General features: G+C 48.5%; 1 long non-coding RNA gene across 1 annotated transcript; it reads right to left on the minus strand.

The window, feature by feature from the left end:
- Positions 1-2,997: 2,997 nt before the first annotated feature.
- On the minus strand, positions 2,998-6,641 carry LOC123605582. The gene is made up of 2 exons (XR_006715818.1): positions 4,746-6,641; positions 2,998-4,436 (listed from the first exon to the last, which is right to left on the minus strand). It is a non-coding gene; the product is annotated as an uncharacterized LOC123605582 (long non-coding RNA).
- Between the last annotated feature and the right edge of the window lie 186 nt (positions 6,642-6,827).

Genomic DNA, 6,827 nt, shown 5'->3' on the forward strand with positions numbered 1-6,827 from the left:
CACAGCAGCCATGTTTGAACCACCCAGCTCGGACCTGACTTGGGTTCAGAACAGAGCATAGGACAGACTCAGCAGACATTTCCCCAGACGGTGGAATGCGACCAAGAAAGAATCTATTCTCTTCCGGGCACCTGACCCTGTTGGTTCATGGAAATCTAACAGCTCTAGGGGCCACCGCTGTGAGTGGAAAAGTGGAAAGCAGAGAAGTCTAATTGCTAGGAAACAGGAGGGAAGGAGATGCCTGGAGAAAAGGCACAGGAAGGGGAAACAGTACCTTCCAGGCTTCTGGGCAGCTTTCCACTCCGGTGCTTTCCAGGAGTCCGGCTGCTTTCTGGCCTCGGGTTCCATGAGGTACTGCTGAGTTCATGGGATGAATTCCTTTCTTGTAAGCTACCTGAAGTTGATTTCTCTTACAAAATCACAAATAATATAGATTAATGGGGATTTCAGGGTGTCAATCAGGAAGGAAGGCTGTTCTTTGTTGTTGTTGTTTTTTAATGTTTATTTACTTTTGAGAGAGAGAGAGCAAGTGGGGAGGAACAGGGAGGCGGGGGACACAGAATCCAAAGCAGGCTCCAGGCTCTGAGCTGTCAGCACAGAGCCTGACAACGCAGGGCTTGAACTCACAAGTGGTGAGATCACGACCTGAGCTGAAGTTGACACTCAACCAACTGAGCCACCCGGGCGCCCCGGCAATGGTCAAGGCTTTAGGTTCTTTAGAAGCAGGGCCTCCCACATCCCCTGTGACATCAGCCGGAACACGAGGCCCCAGGCTTGGGACAACGGTCTAGAACACCAAGTTACAGCTTAAGGGGAAAACATCGGTCTGAGACATCTGGTACGAGGGGATATTCCTGGGAGGAGACCACCCAGAGTCTGCTCATCCTGAGGACTAAATTCTGTAGACATACTCCTCCCAGTTCCATCTCAAGGGAACCAAATAAGCTGGGCTCTCCAGAGCAATCCCAACTTCAAATGTGCTACCGATATCCGACCCTGTGTCAACATTTTTGGTGAAGAAATACGGTCACCATAAATCTATCCCAAGAGACTTCCAAAAGTTTTTCAAAGACATCTCTCTCGGGGTGCCTGGGTGGCTCAGTCGGTTAAGCATCCAACTTCAGTTCAGGTCACAATCTCGAGGTTTGTGAGTTCGAGCCCTGTGTTGGGCTCTGTGCTGACAGCTCAGAGCCTGGAGCCTGTTTCAGATTCTGTGTCTCCCTCTCTCTGCCCCTCCCCCTCTCTCAAAAATAAATATTAAAAAAAAATTTTTTTTTTAAAAAAGACATCTCTCTCAAGTACATAGTACTGTTTACCCCCAGAGAAAGGACCTGGTGATCAGAAGATTCTGGATGGCAGGTATTTCACAAGGACCAGGGAGCTAGTGCTGCTGTTAGTTTTGAAGCCAGAAAGCACCTTCTGTATTGGGCTAACTTTTTATATAATATAAGTACACAGGAAGAGAATGTACCTTGCATATTGTACGTTAAGCTAGGCAAACCGACAGCGACAGTGAGAGGGTAAACAACTGAACAGATCGCGAAGCTTCCATGAATGATCATGTTCAGAGTTACCAAAGGCCTTCCAGTGAGCGCACTTGAAGGTTGCCCCTACATTAGGCTTTTAAAATCAAAGCATTTTTTTCTTCTAAGAAGGTTTTTCCAGAAAGCTCTCCACCCCCTGCCCCCAACTTCCACCAACCCCCAATCTCATTCTCTCTGTAACAGGTGCCCCACCTGCCCAGATACTCACACCAAAACCCAATCACCCCCACTCCCTCCCTTCTCTTAGCCCTCCCCTCTCTCGACTACTCACAAATCCGCAGAAGTACCTTCCAGATGTCAATTCTACCTCCTAAAGTTTACAAGGTTTAGAATCGAGCCACTACACCCTTGAACAAGGGTGACAGTAATTTTAAAGCAGTTGAAATGTATCGTTTTTATGCCGCTTAATTTATCAGAGAAGCTCAGAGTCCCCTGTCCTCACGTTCTCCGGGCAGTTGCCGCCTCATTTCCGTGAGCCCCTCAGGAGAGATGCAAAGGACTGGCCTGATGCGTCATAGACAGTCACTCAACAAACTTTGTGGAAATAGTGTTTTCAAAATGGAGTGTTTGCTGTTTGTGGGTTCGAGCCCCATGTCAGGCTCTGTGCTGACAGCTTGGAGCCTGGAGCCTGCTTCAGATTCTGTGTCTCCCTCTCTCTCTGCCCCTCTCCCACTCATGCTCTCTCTCTCTCTATCTCTCAAAAATAAACATTACAAAAATAAAATGAAATGAAGTGAAATGAAATGAAATGAAATAAAATAAAATAAAATAAAATGGAGAGTAATATGGAGGAAGAATCCTATTCCCAAGTCACTGCTCAGTCTAGAACATTACCTCCTCAGGACACTGTTTAGAAACTATAAAAATGGATATCTCAGAGCCTGTCTACTTGGATGTCTGTCTGGTCTTCTAAATGGGGGATGGAGACTTGGCACAAGTCTTGGCCGCTTCCATGCTGGTCTCCAGTGCAACGTGTATGACCCATCAGAGAGAACGATGAACTCATGGCCAAGGGTATGATGAGTGTAGAAATAGGAGTTTTGGATTTGGAGACCCCATTCCCATGGGGAGGGTTTTATTTGAGGTGTGCTGACAAGTGAACCTGTTTATATAAGTCCTATTTCTGAGTATCAAAAAGAGATGCCTAGAGGCGCCTGGGTGGCTCAGTCAGTTAAACGTTGGACTTCGGCTCGGGTCATGATCTGACAGTTCATGAGTTCGAGCCCCGCGTTGGGCTCTGTGCTGACAGCTCAGAGCCTGGAGCCTGCTTCAGTTTCTGTGTCTTCCTCTCTCTCTCTGCCTCTCCCCCACTCATGTTCTGTCTGTCTGTCTCTTTCTCTCTCTCAAAAATAAATAAACATTAAAAAATATTTTAAAAAAAGGAGATATCTATCTTTTGAAATACCCAAGAATTGCTGACCTTGGGGGCTGTCTCCTCTTCTCAGGCTGAATCTGTACTGAAGAGATTTTTATTGATTGGTATGTTTTGCTTACAAATGTTTTAGATGCTTTTTTTGTAAGGCGCATAAATCCAAGCAGCATGAAATCGCTCTCATAGGACTGATACATAAAGTAAAATGTTCACGTCCACTTGTACGGATGTAACCCATCATTCTTAAGGCTCTGCTGGAATTCTCTTCCAGAAAAAAAAACACATTTTTTTTTTATGTTTATTTATTTACTTTAGAGAGAGAGAGAGCAAGCATGAGCAAGGAAGGGGCAGAGAGAAAGAGAAAGAAAGAATCCCAAGCAGGGCCCACACTGTGAACGCAGAGCCTAACTCGGGGCTTGAACCCATGAACTGTGAGGTCATGACCTGAGCTGAAATCAAGAGTCGGACGCTTAATTGACTGAGCCACCCAGGCGCCCCTAAAAACACATGCTTCTTTGGAACCTGGTTTAGTTCCTGGAAAATAACTGATGTATAACACAGGATTCCTTTGTTCAAGGTCAAAAAAGAGCCTTAGAAGATGTCTCACCCCTTGAAGCCCATCGGCTTCGTTCTGTCCCATTGGCGTGGTGTCTTCTCCGAGGTCTGAACAGTCCTAATTGTTGCTCTTTGGGAAACTTGACTCGCTGGAGGTGAGGAGACACGGTCTCCTCTCTCTGATGTAGGAACGGGCCACCAGGATAAAGCACCTGCTGGGCTGGAGGCCAGCTCTGGGAGAACTTGAGAAATGCAGTGGGAGAAGACCTTGAAGGGAGGGTCCAGCTACATGGTCTGGCTATGGGGAAGGGCAGATAAAGTTAGCGTGGGGCCAGGAGGGGCCGGGACCCACCTCAGCGGGGCTCAGAGCCTGAAATGGGAAGGCAGAAACTTGGGCTGCCTTGGCATCCGGTACAGCCCTAGGGTCTGGAACAACACTCACAATATGTTATAAGACACAAAACGTATCCGGTGGATGAATGAATGGCGCGTTTGCCTATAGCACAAGCACCCTGCTTTAGGAGAAACTCCTAAATATAATACCCCATTCAAAGCAGCGCTGATGTCACTCGAGGCTTACTTCCTCCTGCTCTGAGCAGACTGCTAGCTCAGTTTGTCTGAGGTAGTCAGCATCAAACGGGCTAACGTTAGTTGCTAAGCCTCAGAGGCTTCCCCCTTCTACAAGACCGCTTCCTGACCAGGAAGCTTTCAGTGTTTCATAATTGTCCAAATGTTTCCATTTGGAAACGCCTCTAAAGTAAAGGGCGTTACAAGGGTGTGATGTTTCTGGAAGCTTCCCACAACCTTCCCACCTCCAGGTGTTCAGCAGCTCCTCTGCCTGTAGTTAACAAACAAACGTGACGGGACGTTTGTACCTTGAGAGGCTTCAGTGACGGGTCGTCCGTGCCCCATCTTCATGACAGCGACCTCATTCAGATCCTACCATCCCCAGAGACTGTACAGAACTCGAGACAAGAAGAAGGAAAGGTAGTGAAGAAGGCAGAGGAGAGGACGAAACTGAGGAAGGTAAAACCCACTGAGGAGAAAGCTGGCTTCGTTTTCTGGAAAGACTCTCACACAGGAGTTAGAAGAATCCATTCTTGACCCGATTCATCTGACTGACAGAGGCTAGCCAGATTCATTTAGTTTGATTAGTACAACATGCAACTACGCCAGCTGTGAACAGGACTTCAAGCCTCAGGATGAAGCCATGTCGTCCAGGGTCCTGGACGCAACCAGCGGAACGAATCCCATCAACCGTCAGGGATTTCTACCTAAGAAAGCAGGCGGCTCTCTCCTGAAGTTTCTGTATTGACTGTTCTTGGCCCGAGGGTATTAATCCGGGCTTGGCAGAATCCCTTAGCAACCTCAGACACCGTCTTAGCCTGCAAGGAAGAAGGCCAGGGAGATTCCACCATCCAGACCAACCCAGCCAGTGAGCTGAGGCTGCCCTGAATGTCTTCGAGAGCCGAGGAAGTATCACTGATCACTAGTTGATCAGCTTGTCCCTGATCAACTAAAATCAGGGACAAATGTCATATCATCCCATCAGGACTCAAACCCAGATCAAGACCACCATCTCCCAAAGAAAGCGGCTTTCCTGGTTTATCAAGACCCCACAGGGACGGCTCTGGCCCCCACAGATCTATGCTTCTCTGTCCCCCTGGCTGCGGTCCTTGTGGTCTCTGTGAAGGACCAAGACTTTCCCTTGGTCAAGGCCAACGACCAACTCTCAGCTACATCCTGCCCACCTACCTTTTCCTGTGTTTCCCCTGTTCCTTATTCTTCACTGCCTTCCCAACAAAAGCACCTGCACACTTCATCTGCGCTGGATGCAGTAAGGGCTCTGTCACTGCCTTCTACGGTGTCCAGGGATATCTAGGCTCCGTGGCCCCAGGGAGCACCGCTGGGGCTCTCCTGGCCAGGAGTCTGCCTGACCCCGTCAATGAAGCCAAGTTCAAGCATGCCGGTGCCCCGCAATGTCTGGGTCACCTCCCTCCTCGTCCATCACAGCACCAAGGGGAAGGTCAGCGGGGCCATGGAGATCCTTTCTGTCTTGGCCTCCAGCGCAGAGCTACTAGGCTGCCTCTTTGCCCCCGAGGGCTTCCTTATTATTTTCTTCCCAGCTCTGGTAAGAACACCCTGCAAGAGGTCCCAGGGAGGATGATCACCTGTTACAAGAACAGAGAATTTCACATAGAAGTGTTAACCAGGGTGTGTGTTTTCTATTGCTGCTATAGCAAGCTATCGCAAGTTTAGTGGCTAAAAACAGCACACATTCATCATCTTTCAGTTCCGAAGGTTAGAAATCTGACACAGAGGTCATTTCTGGAAGCTCTATAGGGCTGAACCCATTTCTTTGCCTCTTGCAGCCTCTACAGGTTTTCGGTCCCGCCCCCTATCTCTCAGGCCACTCCCCCTCGTCACATCTCCCTCTGATTTTCTTCTGTTTCCGACTGCCGCTTTTAAGGACCCTTGTGATGAAGATGGGGCCCACCCAGATAACCCAGGATAGTCTCCCCATCGCAAGTCCTTAACGTAATCACGTCTACAGAGTCCCTTGTGCCATGTAAGGCGACTTATTCAAGGCTCTGGGGATTAGGTCATGGATATCTTTGGGGGACAATTATTCTGCCCACCACACCCAGCAACTGAAGCACTGAAAAGGCAAAACAAGAGTTCTCCAACAATTACAGAAAGCCGCCCCTCTCCCTAGGGCTGGAGGAGGAAAGGAAAGAAGCTAAAAATATTAAAACTTGGAAGCCTGGGAGAGGGGCAGGAACGCAGAACTCTGACAAAGGGGTGCATCTCAGCTGGCGGCGGAGTTCGTAAGGGGGCTCGGCAAACTGGTTCTGTAAGTGCTGGGAGACCCCCAGCTGCACACACCGCCCCCTCCCTGGGCAAAGGCAACGGTACCAACCTAGATGCTGAACACCCAGTTCTGCTTCCTGCGTTGCTCTATACAATTGCCTCCCTTTTATCCTCATTGATGATCGACTTCCATGTACTTAGGGATATGAAGCTTCCTTTCTTAATAAATCCCAGTGTTTAAAAAGAAGCATATAGGGAGGCTCCTAGGGGGCTCCGTCGGTTGAGCATTCGACCCTTGATTTCGGCTCAGATCATGATCCCAGGGTGATAGGATCAAGCCCTGCATCAGGCTCCAAGCCCAGCTTGGAGCCTGCTTAAGATTCTCTCTCTCTCTCTCTCTCTCTCTCTCTCTCTGCTTCTGCCCCTCTCCCTTGCTCACATTCTCTCTCTAAAATAAAAAAAAAATTTTTTTTTTAATTTTTTTTTCAATGTTTATTTACTTTTGGGACAGAGAGAGACAGAGCATGAACGGGGGAGGGGCAGAG

This window comes from Leopardus geoffroyi, chromosome A2 (genome assembly GCF_018350155.1).
Source record: "Leopardus geoffroyi isolate Oge1 chromosome A2, O.geoffroyi_Oge1_pat1.0, whole genome shotgun sequence".
NCBI lineage: Eukaryota > Metazoa > Chordata > Mammalia > Carnivora > Felidae > Leopardus > Leopardus geoffroyi.